Consider the following 16,532-nt stretch of genomic DNA (forward strand, 5'->3'; position numbering starts at 1 on the left):
ATGTTCTCCAATAATTTTCCATTCCACACAAACCCCAAAATGAAGAGCTGATTGGATTTATTTTATCCACTGCACTTCTACTTCATATTTTTCCCTCCAAGGACCTCAAGGTGGCACGCATGTTTCTGCACCTCCTCATTTAATCTCCACAATAACCCTGCAAGGGAGTTAGGCTGAGAGGCAGTGACTGAACCAAGGTCACTCACACCCAGTGAGCTTTATGGCTGAGTAGGGGGATTTGAACCATGCTCTCCCAGCTCTTAGTTGAACACTCTTTAACCACTACACGACACTGTTGGCTCTGTAAGTGAGCAAACCAGCACAGAACAGAAGCTTACGTGGCTGTTTTCAACAGCATTGTTCTCAAGTGACACACAGCCGGCCCTCAGTATACAGCAGCTGCACCGTACATTTAAAGCACTACGACGCCACTTAAACAGCCACAGCTTCCCCCAAAGAATCCTAGGAGCTGGAATTTGGTAAGGGTATTGAGAATTGTTAGGAGACGCCCTGTTTCCCTCCCAGAGCTTACAATTCCCAGAGTTCTCTGTGAAGAGCGATTGATTCTTTAAAGACAGACCGAGCCATTTGATTGTGGAACTGATAACCTCAGAAAGTGGGGGGCTTTTCTTCCTTGGAGGTTTTTACACGGAGGTTGGATGACCACCAGTCAAGGATATCCCAGCATGGCAGGGGATTGGACTAGATGACCCTGGGGGGTTGTTTCCGACTCTACAATTCTATGATTCTATGAGGCCCTGCTCCTTGAAATCATAGCAGGCTCCAATAAGGCTCCAATGGTTGAATTTACAGTTCATTAGTAAATCTGACCGTGCTTTTATTTCTTTTGAAACTTTTGAGGTTTCAGGCCCCAGAGATTCAACTAAAACTAATTTTGCCACCCCCTAATTGACTTGAATGGAAGAGAGAATCCCTTCAAGTCAATCTTTATTGAAGCAAATTAACTCAGAAGCTCAGATTCTTGAACTTGTCACACAGTGCTTGTGTTTGCTTTGGTTGGATCAATTTTAATTTCATGGATTCATTTTTAAATGAAGCACTCGGTGTTCAGTTTTAAATAAATGCATAAGCTGAACTGCTAGCAGTAACATAGAAACAGATCCTCTTGAAAATAAAATTCCCAAAGGGGTAATTTCAGATATGCGGGTTTATCAAAGCAAATTAACACTCATATTTCATTTCTGAATTGTCTACTCAGGTACACCCTGAGACTGATTTCTTTGTTAAATTAAAGCTGCATAGCTGAATAAAATGTTAAAGTAAGCTAGAGAAGAGCTTTCAAGTAATTTCAGCCCAGATGGTAACTCTAGAAAATCATTAACAATTTCAGTAGGCATAATTCCATGATTCTGCACTTAGGCAGGAAGAACCAGCTGCACAAATATAGGACAGGGGACACCTGGCTTGCCAGTGTGACATGTGGAAAGGATCTAGGTGCTTTGGTAGACCACAAGCTGAACATGAGCCAAACTTTGATGCAGCAGCAAAAAAAAACTAATGCTATTCTAGGCTGCATCAACAGAAGTCTAGTGTCCAGTTCAAGGGAAGTCATAGTATCACCTTGGTCAGACCACAGCTGGAGTCCTATGTGCAGTTCTGGGCGCAACAATTTAAGAAGGATATTGACAAGCTGGAATGTGTGCAGAGGAGGGCAACCAAGATGTTCAAAAGTCTGGAAACAAGCCTTCTCGGAACCGGTTGAGAGGGGTATGTGTCTTTATTTGGTGTCTGAGGACATAGTATCATATACTTGTAGAAGTAAGGTAAAAGTATGTGGGTGGCGCTGTGGTCTAAACCACCGAGCCTCTTAGGCTTGCCAATCAGAAAGTTGGCAGTTTGAATCCACACAATGGGGTGAGTTCCCATTGCTCTGTCCCAGCTCCTTCCAACCTAGCAGTTCAAAAGCATGCCAGTGCAAGTAGATAAATAGGTACCGCTGTGGCGGGAAGGTAAACGGCATTTCCATGCACTCTGGTTTCTGTCACAGTGTTCTGTTGCACCAGAAGCAGTTTAGTCATGCTGGCCACATGACCGGGAAAGCTGTCTGCGGACATAAGCCACCCATGGCCACCATCTCCAACCAATATGCATGCTTGAGCTGGTACTTCACACCAGTTTGCTTACCACACAAGAACTTAATACCATCTATGGTGGGCTTGCCCCCATGTGGAATAGTTTTAGACCTTGGTTTTTGGGGAGATCAGGAATATAACATCACAAGCAACTGGCACTTCTCAATACCTATGCTGACTTGAACACAGATCTTAAAGATACAGTAAGCAAATAATAGGATACCTACTGATGGCTGCCAAACAGTGTAAGGCTCTGAATGGTGGAACTGTGGCTTACTGTTATAATAATGAATGGTTTATAGTTTTCATGGAAAAACTAACACAGAAACTGATGTTGCTACATGGCATTTCTGAAACGAACAAATTTATTACAGTCTGGGATTCATTTATAAATTAACAACAGAGACAACATCCACCCATACACCATATACAAATCTGTAACTTATTGTGGTATAACATTACATTGTTTTCTTGTCATACTGTGCCTTCATAATGCCTGAAATAAGGGGGCAAACAGCATAGATAAGTAACAATCACTAAGGCAATTTTTACCTTTTTGCCTTTTCTTCATTTGCATAGATTTAATGCATAACATAGATATATGCATTTGTTCTTGTAAATCATGATCTATAAACTCACTTTGCTTCCTATGGCATGAAAGACACTTAAATTTAACTGGATTGTTCTGGAAAAGTGGAACGCTTTTGCAAAGGGTGAGAACGTTTCAACATTATATTGTACCATACCAACACTACATAACGATGTTGTTTTATGAACAAGAATGTTCCATTTCAACTCTGTATTGTTTTCTGTTTTCTTGAAAATTAATAAAATATTTACGAAGGAGAGAGAGAGAGAGAAGAAAATGAGTCCATCTAAACAAACTTGATTTCCGGGCAAGATGTTCTTCATCTCTTTTGCCAGCAGAGGGTGACTAAAGATTGCTCTAAATCTTATTTTTACATTTGGCATTGACAATTGTTTGCACTTGGGCTTCAACAGAGAGATAAATCAAGTGGAAAGTTTCTCTGGAGAAATGTCACAGTCCTAAGCACACATACTTGCCACAGGACCAATCTCTCGTGACATGCCTCACGAGCTGCTTGACTTTATAAGCTGCTCCAGTCACACCAGGCATCTGCACTGAGGATCCTTAAAACCAGATCAAGGCCCCCTGTGGTGACTTAGTGAGCTGGCTTAGAATCATAGAGCTGTAGGGTTGGACGGGACCCCCAAGGGTCATATCATCAGAGCTAAAGAATCTGTGATCGATGACTATCCAACCTATTAGCTTGAGTGTGTGTGAGAGAGTTTGTAGGGGGACAGACATCTCAATCCGCATCATCATTATTATTATTGGAGAATCAGAGAATTGTAGAGTTGGAAGGTACCCTGGGAGTCATCTACTTCAACCCCCTACAATGAAGGACTTTATTCCTTCACAGTGGTGCCTGTGATCAGGCCTAGCCTGGCTCACACCATGAATGCAGCTCATCTCTATCTCTCAGGGCTCGGCTAAGCACCTGTGCCCTTGTGAGTAGAGTTGTTACAGGGTGTTCGTCTGAACCTGCACATGTGCCCACCATAGCTGCCAAGTTATCCCTTTTTTAAAGGGATTTTCCCTTATGCTGAATAGGCTTCCTCGCGAGAAAAGGGAAAACTTGGCAGCTATGGTGCCCACCACCCAGGTGGCCACTGCTGGAGAACAGGATGCTGAATTTGATGGAGCATTGGTCTGATCCAGCAGGGCTGTTCTTATGCTATTATGATCTGGCCACTAATTCTGAACTTTGAAACAAGAGAGTAAACTTTCACTTCTTGAAAGGAGATTGGAAGCCAATGACCAAGATGTAAGAAATTGCTGGTTAGACTCTGGGATTTGGAGTCAAAACTAGAAAATGGTACAGAAATACTTCCACCAAGCATGATTTGAAATGTTTGCAAATAAGGGCTGCAATATACTTATATACTTGATAGCTCCCAGAGAATTGTTGTATCATTTGATGCAACAGTATACTCTAGTGAGACCAAAAAGAAGGACCACAGATGTTTTTAATGGGATGTCTCTCTCTTTCTCCCTTTATTCATATTACTAAATTATTAATTGAGTATTATTGCTGTCCCTTTTGTCCTTCACAGATGTCCTGATCAAATCAAAACCCATCAGGTAAAATAAAGTTTTTCTTCATGCAGCACATAGTTAAACTCTGGAACTCACTCCCACAGGAGGCAGTGATGGTCACCAACCTAGATAGCTTTTAAAAAAAAAGATTAGAGAAATTTATGAAGGAGAGGGCTATCAATGGCTATTAGCCACAGTGGTTATGCTCCATCCTCCACAGTTCCGAATAGCAGTTGCTGGGAGCCACAGAAGGCCAGAGGGCTCTTGTGCTCAGGTCCTGTTTGTGGGTTTCCATTGGGGCATCTGGTTTGCTACTGTGAAAACAGGACACTGGACTAGGTGGGGCCATTGGCCTAATTCAGCAGTACTCTTCTGATGTCCTATTGTAAACTTTTCAACTTAACTTCCCAAGCCTTAGATTTTAAAATGTTAAAAGTATTTGTTGCAATGATGCTGAAAGGTTTGAAGATCTCCTTTGAAGTTTTGCCATTTTTCAATCAAAGTTCAAAAAACCTGCCAACCCAAAACAGGCGGACAAGTGACAAATGGGTGATCTGTGACAGTGATTTGAATTGGGGGCCCAGAGAATAGAGGAGGGAAACCACAATCACTGTCTTCAGGCACCTTGCCAGGTTATGATTTGGAACGGAATTGAAAGGAGTCTTGAACAGCTGTGTTGCAGCTGGATTGATTTATCAGCCCCTCAATAGGAGAGCAATTCAAGATCTTCCTCCTCTACCCCTAAGGTGCCAACTATCCACTTATCATCTCTTCCCACTTATGCATTGAAGAGGCCTGCCAAGATCATAATAGAATAATTATATCTCTTTATGCAGCCGTTCAGCAACAGTGTACAGCCCATTCTGTGAAGATTCTTCTTCTTCTTCTTCTTCTTCTTCTTCTTCTTCTTCTTCTTCTTCTTCTTCTTCTTCTTCTTCTTTTTCTGCGATCACTTGTAGCCAAGTGAACCTGCACTTTGCTAGTGGAGCCCTTGTATCAGCCTTCCTTACAGGGGGCAGGACAGCTCCACAGTTACCTTCCCCACAGCAAGGCTGACTCCTAATCCAGTGTGACATAGTGGCTAGAGCATGGGATTTAGAAACTCAGAGAGGCCAGGGTTCAGATCCCCACTTGGTCACTAAGTTAGCTGGCTGACTTGGACCAGTCGCTGCCTGAGAGGTACTCAGCCTAACCTATTTCACAGGGGCGTAGTGAAGATAATGGGGGTGGAGGAGAACCATGCATACTGTCTTGAACTTCTTGAATTGTTGGGGGAATGAATGAATGAATGGATGTCAATTGCCTATTGTCTATACCAAGCAGCCACTTACCCTAAAACAGTGGTCCTCAACCTTGGGCCTCCAGATGTTTTGAGACTACAATTCCCGTCATCCCTGACCACTGGTCCTGCTAGCTAGGGATCATGGGAGTTGTAGGCCAAAAACATCTGGAGGCCCAAGGTTGAGGACCACTGCCCTAAAATATAGAATCCTAGAATTGTAGAGTTGAAAGGTAACCCAAAGGATTATCTAGTCCAGTGCCCTAAAATGCAGGAATCACAGCTAAAGAATCCATGAGAGATGGCAATCTACCCTCTATAATAGTCTCCAAAAAAGGAGAGTCTACCACCTTCCAAGCCCTCTCACTTCAAGAACGCTCTTCCTTTTTCTAAAATAAGATTTTATTAAAACTTTTTCATAAAACAATGCAATAAAATAAACTAATCTAAATAAAAACAAAAGTGGAGAGAATAAGAGAAAAGGAAATGCATAGCCCTCTGTCAAAGGTAGCTTTTCACCTTTGTCTCACACAGAAAGTGGTGAAACTTCCCAGCACTCACCTGGGAATTTCCCTTTCTTCTCCTAGTCTCACACCTTGGGAAGCCTTCATTTCCCTGCCTCTCACTCAGGGCCTTTCTACCAACCATCAAACCACCTTCATGTGTGTGTAATCTTTAATCCCCATTAATGGCCAAAAGCAGAGGATACTAAAGGAAAACAAAACAACACAAAACAACAACAACAACAACAACAACAACAGAAAATGAAAGAAAAGGGGGTGAAAAAGAAACCAACAAGGAGGAAATGAAAGAAAAAAAAGGAAAGAAAGAAAGAAGAAAGGAAAAATAAAAATGACTTGATTTTCTGTCTGGAAGTTACATAAAAGAAATTATACAAAACATTCACTCTAGGATGACATCCAACTGTTCTATTTTCTGTTAAGCGATATTTTCTCAATCTTCAAAGCCAAAAGGGTTATTTAATTATTGTTATTAATAAATGCAGCGCTTTTTTCAGGGGGAACTCACAGGAACTCAGTTCCAGCATCTCTCAAGTGTGTTCTGGCACCTATCAGGTGTGAGCCATTGCCATTCTAAAAGAATGAGGGAGGTACTCATTGATGAGTTCTGATACCTCATTTTCTAGAAAAATAGCCCTTAATAAATGTCAGCAATGGCTTTTATTTAATCAAACAAATACCTTTGCCTCCAATAACGTGAACAACCATCTCGCCATATTAAACAACAATAAGTCTTTCTGACTTTGTCTATATAAGAGTCTGTCCTCTGTGATCATATATTGAGATATTATTCCATAGCTCTTTTCTTGTAATGTATCCATTAATTTGCATTCAGTGCTGTATCTTCTGTTCCCATTTCCTCTTGTGTTTTCCATGTTCTTTTGCCCTTGTCTTTAAAAATTACCGCTTCCATTTACGCTCCTTCCATTTTTCCCCATGAAAAGTGCCAGAGATTTGATAGCTTTTCCCTCTGAATTTATTCTGAGTTGTACACAGAGCCCTTTCTCTCTCAGCTCTAATGCTCCCAAATTAAGATGTCTCACCATCTCTCCATGGCTTCATTCCGCTCCTACAGAATCACCTCCACCACCTGTCTGGGATTCTTTAGCTGGGATTTCTGCAGTGGGCTGGACTAGATGACTATTAGGGGTCCCTTCCATCCCCACAATTATATGATTCCTTTTCCTCTCTCCCTACTCCATGAGTTTTGCTTCCTCTGCCCAAATCGACTGCCTTCAGTACTGCCTGATGAAGACAAAGGATGACAGCTGCCTGGACCATAAGCACGCCATCAAACTCAAGTATGCTAACTATTGAACAGTGACCCAATCATCCTTGTAAGAATCTGCCTCTGTTCCAGGAATGATGTCTGCCCACTTAACTGAACTGGGATGAAATGCCTGCAATTTGTTTTTAGGCCATTGTTGGCTTCAGAGCTGCAACTTGTGAGGCTCCTCATTCCCAGCATGGTGTAGTGGTTAAGAGCAGTGGACTCATAATCTGGTGAACCAGGTTTGCTTCCCCACTCCTCCACATGCAGCTGCTGGATGACTTTGGGCTAGTGACATTTCTCTGAAGTCTCTCAGCCTCACTCACCTCACAGAGTGTTTGTTGTGGGGGGAGGAAGGGAAAGGAGATTGTTAGCCGCTTTGAGACTCCTTAAGGGGAGTGAAAGGTGGGATATCAAATCCAAACTCCTCCTCCTCCTCTTCCCCTCTAGTGGAAGAAAGTACAGATGGCCAGTAAATGCACAGATTGAAACTTCTGACAAAACTCTCAAAAACCCCAAATTCATAGAATCATAGAGAGAACCAAGACAATGGCATCCTGGATTATTTTTGGAAATTGTTCAAATGTCCTGGAAAACAGGCAACAGAAGTTAAATCATGCCAAAAATGCCTAGATTTTACTTTAAAAAGCTCGACAACTTTCAGGGTCTCCTGGTTTTTACTTTTTGAAATATGGAAACCCTACCCAGGGGTCTTCTAGTCCACCCCCTGCAATGCAGGAATCTCAGCTAAAGCATCCATGACAGATGGTCATCTAACCTCTGCTTAAAAACTTCCAAGGAAGGAGAGTCCACCACCTCTCCTGGGAGTCTGTTCCATTGCCGAACAGCTATAACTGTCAGAAAGTTATTCCTGATGCTTAGTCAGAATCTCCTTTCTTGTAACTTGAAGCCATTGGTTCGAGTCCTACTTTCAATAGCAGGAGAAAACAAACAAGTTCCCTCTTCCATGTGACAGTCTTTAAGATATTTGAAGATTACTATCATACCTCCTCTCAGTCTCCTCTTTTCAAGGCTAAATTGTTCTTCATCATTCTCTTGCATATTTCTCACCCAGGCTTGTGAAGAACCTCTCATTTTGCACTTAGAACATGATAAGGGGCGTCTTCTAAGCCTTCTTAAATTGTGGCACCCAGAACTGAACACAGTACTCTGGGTGTGGTGTGTCAAGGCAGAAGAGAGTGGGACTATTCCTTCCCTTGACAAGACCAGTGCACATCTTGAAGCTGATGCACTACAACCACTTAATCAGACTCTCCACATCTGTGTGGTTTTTTTTTTTTGGGGGGGGGAGTAAAGAAGGAATCCTGAAGTCTGAGAAGGGGAAGAAGTCAACAATTCAATCTGAAAATGGAAAGACTTACAAAGAAAAAAGGATATCTGTCCAAATGCTCTTAATTTCTTTGATTTATTTTGGGCAGGGAAGATGCATTTCCTTGGCAAAAGCTGCTTCTCCTCCACCTCCTTGCACATACACCCCTGCTGGCCAAGAGTATCCGTAAGCCAAAGCATAGTTCAAGGGTGAACAGATTTCCTGAGCTATGGCCAAATGTCTGTATGTGGGCCAGATCCACATGATGTGACTTCCACCCATCCATGCTATTGCCCTTTTTTAATTGATTGAGTGCCAGTGTGGTGTTGTGGTGAGATTGTCAAACTAGGACCTGGGAGAGACCAGGTTTCAAATCCCACATGGGCATGAAGCTCACTGGGTGACCTTGGGTCAGCCACTCACTCAACCTAGCCTACCTCACAGGGTAGTTGTGAGGATTAAATGGGGAAGGGGAGAACCATGTATTATACCACCTTGAGCTCCTTGGAGAAAAATGTTGGGCTAGAGACGTAATAAATAAAATAAAAAATACAATTGGCTCTCTCCAATATCCTGTTCTTTTGTATCCCAATAGTCTGGAAAAAGAAGAATTTCTGAAGCTGGATGCTTCAAATGTCAAAAGCTGAATGTCTTGGATCTCCAAAGGCAAACTTGGCCAAACTAATCTGAGCTCTTTCTGGAGTGGTCCCTGTTCGTTCCAGTGAAAAAGAAAGAAAATATAAACACATGAACAGGAATGGACAAGTTTCTTACTGTAGTTCATCGGGATTGAATTCTGGCTGGACAGGTCCCCAACTGCAGCACACACACACACACACACACACACACACACACACACACACACTAGAAAATTGTGTTGCCTGGGTATGCAGAATGTCTTGCTGGGCAAGGTGAGATGGATCCCTTTTTCAAAGGACAGCTAAGAAAACTGGGAATATTTGCAAGGAAGATGAATGGGAAGATGGATGCAGGTGGTGTTTTCCATACTTCTTGGGTGGAAGAATCTGAACTGGGCAATTCTATTCACTTGCAAAATGAAGCAAATGGGTTTGCCTTATTCTGAGCCAAGCAGTTGAATATATATTTATTTTACTTCATAAAATTTACATACCACTAGTGTTAAAACAACACCAACAACTCACACACCATGAAAGCAATTTACAAAAAAGGTGATACTGACAGCAAAACAACAACAACAACAACAACAATTTAACATGTTTGAAAAGTTGAAACTACTATAAACAAAAAACAGATTAAAACTCTATAAACTTCCCAATCCACCAAAGGTGCCTGCCTGACATCAAGAGGCAGGTTTGCTCCTTACCCCACAACTCATTTAATTTCACCTTTAATAAGCTGGGTTTAGTGTTTGTTTTTGCTTCTGATATGAAATTAATTTCAACTGCCATGCATATTCCAGGTTATGTTTCTGTTGGAGCAAAAAAGAAAGAAAAGAAAAGGCAAACAGAATGACTCCTTTGTTCTTTTCACGAGTGAGCAAGCACAAGCCTCATGATAGAGGATCAAAGCACACAACTTTCATCAGGGTCAGAGAGTTTGCTCGGGTTGTTCATGAGAGACCTAGACCTCTGATGAGCCATTGCAAGTCCTCTCTGCCCTTCAGAGGACTGGGACACAACTTACCTTGACAAACCAAGTAGTCCTTTTAAGGCAGGTCTTAAAAAAAGAAAACAACCACTGGCTGTGAAGCTGAATAAAGAAAATAGATCATGATGATGATGGTCATCATCATCATTAATTCTTTAAGTTAGAAATATTACATGCAAGACACATGTGCCATAACCAGATTTCAAAGAGAAAAACAACTACCAGACTTTTAGAAGACATCTGAAAGCAGCCCTGTTAGGGAAGCTTTTAATGTTTAATAGATTATTGTATTTTAATATCCTGTTGGAAGCTGCCCAGAGTGGCTGGGGAAACCCAGCCAGATGGGCGGCATAGAAATAATAATAATAATAATAATAATAATAATAATAATAATATATTATTATTATTATTATTATTATTATTATTATTATTACTACTACAACTGTAGACTTAGTTTGACACTAAAAGAATAAAATCCAACAGGGACAGATGTAAGGTTCTACACTTAGGCAGGAAAGAACAGCTTCACAAATGGAAGATTAGGAAAACCTAGGAAAGGATCTAGGGGGTCTTAGTAGACCACAGGCTTACAATGAGTCAACAACAAGAGCTAAAACGGCTGATGCTATTCTAGGTTGCATCAACAGACGTATAGTAATAGTATCACTTTTCCTGCCTTGGTTAGACCACACCTGGAATACTGTGTCCAATTCTTGGCACCACAATTTAAGAAGGATACTGACAAGCTGGAACATGTGCAGAGGAAGGTAGCTAAGATGATCAAGTGTCTGGAAACCAAGCTTTATGAGGAATGGTTCAGGGAGCTTGTTTAGCTTGGAAAAGAGGAGACTGAGAGGAAACCTTCAACTATCTAAAGGGCTGTCAAATGGAAGCTGGAGCAAGCTTGTTTTCTCCCATTCCAGAGGGTAGGATTCGAACCAATGGATCCAAATTACAAGAAAGGAAATTTTGACTAAACATCAGTAGGAACTTTCTGACTGTAAGAACTGTTAGACAGTGGAATGGATTCCCTCAAGAGGTGGTGGACTTGCCTTCCTATGAGGTTTCTAAGCCTAGGTTGGATGGCCATCTATCAATGATGCTTTAGTTGAGATTCCCACATTGCAAGGGTTTGATGACCCTTGTGGTCCCTTACAACTCTACAACTCTATGAAATGGTGAACTGTGCCTGCAACAAGCAGATGAAAGGTAAGTGTGGATAAGCCCTAATTTGTCTATCATGCTCTGTAATCTTCTTTTTTTTTACAACAGCCAACTGTCACATCCTATTTCACCATCCTTTAAGGTGAAGTAGAAATAAGATCTCCAGTTCTGGGGCAGTTCCAACCTAGCCACTGTTGCATGATTTCTTGAAAGAGGAAAAGCAGTGCTGGACCCTGGTCTGGAGGGATAATTTGTTGCACTATGGAAGAGAGTTGGAAAGGCCTTTCGCCCAGAAATCTTGTGCCACCACATATGGTAATATCATCCCAATTCCTTAGAACAAAGGTTAGTGAGTAGTGACATGATAGAAATTTATAAGATTATATGTGGCATGAGGAAAGTGGATAGGGCAAAGTTCTTCTCCCTCTCTCATAACTAGAACTCATGGACATCCAATGAAGCGGAATGATGGAAGATTCAGGACAGCTAAAAGACAGTCCTCCTTCACGCAGTGCAGAGTTAAACCATGGAACTCACTCCCACAGGAGGCAGTGATGGCCACTGACCTAGACGGCTCTAAAAGAAGATTGAACAATTCATAGAGGAGGAGAGGGCTATCAATTGACATTAGCTATGGTGGCTCTGCTCTGCCCCCACACTCAGAGCCAGCAATGTTTCTGAATTCCATGTGCTGAGAACCACAGGAGAGTGCTCTTGTGCTCGGATCCTGCATGTTTCCTATTGTGAGAAGAGGAAGCGGGATTAGGTGGGTCACTGGCCTGATCCAGCAGACTTTTCTCATATTCTTATGCTCCTTTCTTTTCCATCCTCTTCAGGAAGTGGCCAGTAAATTCTTATTCATATGATGCAATATGGCAGGTATTTAATATGATTATCTTTAGAAGGCAACAGAGAGAAAGATTTTGAGAACTAATTTTGGTTTGCTTGCAAAGAGGCTGCATGGCAGATGGGAGCATTCCAGGATCGATGCAAGTGACTCTTTGTGGAAATAGGCAAGGATGGCTCAGTTATTCAGCTGGAATGTTTTCTTCAGTTGTGGCCATCAAGTTGTGGATAATACTTGGGGGAAATTGACAGGAGAACACTGAGATAAAGCATTCTTCACATGGGACATATGGCAAAATGCAAAAAAAGAGAGAGTTCAGGAGCATATGGAGAGTTGGGCATCTGAGAGCAGGTTTGGGCCCCTGTGGAAATTTTTTTTAGGGCCCCCCAGCAAGAGACTGGCTAAAAACCTATAAACAGGACCCTAATTTACTCCAGCTACAAAAGATGCTTCTGCTGAAACGACTCTTGGGTTGGGGTATTGCTTAGTGGGTTCTAAACCCAAAAAGGATCAGGAGACAGCAGAAAAAACAGCGATATTGAAGAGGTAGGATGGCACCAAATAAAGAAAACAGGGAGAGGAGAACAAAACTAAATGTCTCTGATTATGTCCCTATTCTGACAAAACTACACTGAGGGCAACAATACATTAAGCAGTATTATTGGAAACTAAATGGGTTCTAAAAAATATTTTCACAAAAAAAGAGAAACTTTGTAAAGAAATTATAGAAGCATAGAACTAGAGTTTGAAGGAGCCATAAGGGTCATCTAGTCTAACCCGCTGCAATGCAGAAATCTTTTGCCCTGAGTTCTTTGAACTTAATGACATTGGGGAGCAAGATATTTTTGTGGTTTGGGACAGTTTTAAAGCCATGATGCAAGGTATTTTTTTTTATTAGCGGAAGATGTAGGATTTAAAAAGAGAAGTATAGTGTCCAAATATCGCCCTGCTCCAAGAAATAAAGGAATTAGAGGTGCAACATAAATGGCCTATAGGAAACTATTGAGGAAAAGAGCAGAATTAAAATCCTTCGAAATCTCTCAAATTTCTCCAGAGAGTGCATCAATATTTCTTTAAATTCAATAATAAAAACTTGTCTCTATTAGCTTGACAATTGCATAAAAAACAACCGGAGAAAACAATAAAATCTCTTTAAACACAAAAGGATAAAAAGGTCTTTAAACACCCTGAGATCCTCAGTGAATTTCAGTTTTTTTATTCCAGACTATATAAAGCAAAGTCACCAGATCTAGAAAGAAGGATTTACAGAGTTTTAAACTAATATCCAAATACCAAAAACTTACTCCAAGTCATAAAGAATATCTAGATTGGCATTTCACTTTAGAAGTAACAGAAGCTGGGATCAAATGTATGAAATTTGCATGCCCAGGCGGAGACCCCCTGACCCCAGATGACACCCGGGTGGAATAATGACTACTGACAACTGGCTATGGGATTAAAATTGGCCAAAACTTTATTAAACTTTCAGATGTAGCAAGACCTTGGTTTAAGCATTGGGCATTTATCCCTCCCAATCCCCAGCCAGGGATCTGAAGCACATCAGGGTTAACCAATCAGTCTGTGGTTTGGGCCATAGGTGCCAAGTTCTAGATTGAAAAATCCGGGATCAGCAGCACCGCGGCACCGGAAGTCGCTTCTACACACTTCCGGACATGCATAAAAGCGACTTCTGGTGCTGCGGACATTTTGGAAATGGGCACAGCAGCATCGGAAGTCACTTCTACGCATGTCTGGAAGTGCGTAGAAGCGACTTCCGGCGCCGGCACGGCACCAGAAAACATGGCCACCGGCCATGTAATCCGGGGGAATATGGGGTATTTTGCTATTTGGGACACCAATGGGAAACGATAAGAAAATACGGGGGTTTCCCGGGGAAAACAGGGTACTTGGCAGCTATGGATTGGGCTGGCTCTGGAGGACGTATGTTTAAGCAGAGAGCCCACCTTCACTTCCCATTTCACTGCAACACATGGGAGTGCACTTGTTGCAAGCCAAAAAATGGCTTATCTTCTGAGTTAGGCCAATAAGACTCAGAGACAAGAGGGGTTAGGAGTCCATTTTATTTATTGCAAAGCAATAAGGTTACAGTTGATTCATTTCACAAAACTGCAACCCCGCCCAACGTGGGGCAGAGGAATTTATAACATTTCAGACAAAGGATTGTGATTTAACCAATCACATAAATCTTTACATAATTGTATATTTAATATTCATCATTACCTCGTTTCATATTTAATACGCATGCACAATAAGCACCACTAAGTTAACTTTGATTCTCACCGTGATCTGTTACATATTGTTAGTTTGCATGTATGGGAACCTGTGTTACGTGTGGATGTAACAATTTATGTTCTAGTTTATGAATTGCTTCTTTGTGATTGACGTATTAGCTGACCTTCTATCCGAGTAGGGACGGCTTTTTGCTGAATCATCAGTTTCTTTAAAACATCAGGTTACCATAACTCTTCTAATATAAGCATATTTCAGGATTTATAGGGATTTACATTATCACCTTAATTGGGGCCCTTTGGGCCCCTGCTACACACTGACAACCTTTCAGCGTATGGCCAGTGACGCCCCTCAACACAACCGTGTGTGTCACCACTTCATGCTCCCCCCCCCATTTAGGGAATATGGACTAAAGGATTCCGCTCAAGGCCTAAAACTGCCAAAGTTGTGACGTTTTGCTACAGGGAAGGTGAAACCTGCCAATGCAGGGAAAATTCCTTCCTGGTCCTTTAACAGCAACCATTGTAAGACCGCAGCTGACTGCTCCTAGGTAGGCTCCACCCCCTTTTATGCTTAAAGAGCAGGCCCAACTCTTGCCCGGTCCGCTCCCCTGGCTCTGCCTCCCCAGTTTTGATTGGTTATTTGAACTGAGGTTTGGCAGGAACCTCAAGGTTTGTGACTTGGGGAGGTGGTCCAGGAGTGCTCTGCCGGGAGTCACGTAGGATCAGGGGTGCTGCGCATGGGCACGCAAAGGGCACCCTCCATTTGATGTGGAGAGCAGTCATTCACAAAGCACCTGACCCAGATGGCTTTGTTGCTCAATTCTACAAAAAGCTATTCCGACTTAATATTACTTTTTTATTAAAATTATTCTTAGACATACTAATGGACAAATTACTGGTCTTATAATGAGAGCATCATACTGGAAAGAAAAGTACAAATCTTTATGCAACATGGTACCTATTTTTATTAAATACTAGCTGGCCCTGCCACACGTTGTTGTGGCTTAGTCTGTAAAATGGGCCCTCAGAGTCCCCCTTCAAACTCCCCTGTAGGTCCCACTTTGGCTTAGTCTGTTAAATGGGCCCTCAGAGTCCCCCTTTTGACTCCTCCACCCACTCATCCACTGCGGCCTAGTCAGTTCTTTCGGCTGGGCAATGCTGTGGCCTATTCATTCGGCTGGGCAATGCTGGGCCTTGTTGCTGCAAAAGGCCTGTTTTCAGTTGGTTGCCATGGAATTTTGTGATGTCACCGATTGTCTGCAGCCAATGGAGACGCTGCTTCTCCGTTCTATTTCCCAGCATGCACTTTTGAATGAGTTGTGTGTTCTGAAACATGGGGTTTTACGCAGTCCAGGTGTTACATCTGTCCACGCAAACTGTCTTATATTAATCTCGTATTCGCATGTGACGTTGTGTCAAAATTTCAACACATTTGGGCAAGCGGTTTTGTAGATCATTCAAGCCAAACTAATGGACACATTCTACATTTTTATATATAAAGATGCACACTCTGTTGAGCATGGTTTCCATCCACCTTCAACATACAGAACATTGTGGAGTGACACTTTCATCTGACTACTGTATGGTCAATGAACCACAACTGGGATTGCTTATTTTATATTCCCCCACCCCTTTATGTGATGGATCTGTACTCTAACTTGTTGTTTTTATTGTTGATGTTATTATCTTTTCTCTCATTCTCTATATCCAATTTGCTTGTAACTGAAAATCAATAGAACACAACTTTTATATATATATAGATATTGGAAAAACCCTCTCTTGATTCAGAAAATCTAACTAATCACTAGCCAGTTGCCAATCTCCCCTTCTTGGGCAAGGTTATTTGTGTGTGTGGTTTTGTTTTTTTAGAAAGCTATTTGTATTAAAGCTTAACGAAGAAAGAAAAAGCAACATACAAAGGTTAACATCAAATACCAAACTTTTTTTAAAGATAACAACTAAAAGAAAAGAAATAAAAATAAAAGACTTCCAATTTCCATGTATCAGTTTTATAGACTTATGCAA

Source organism: Zootoca vivipara, chromosome Z, assembly GCF_963506605.1.
Source record: "Zootoca vivipara chromosome Z, rZooViv1.1, whole genome shotgun sequence".
In the NCBI taxonomy this organism is placed as follows: Eukaryota; Metazoa; Chordata; class Lepidosauria; order Squamata; family Lacertidae; genus Zootoca; species Zootoca vivipara.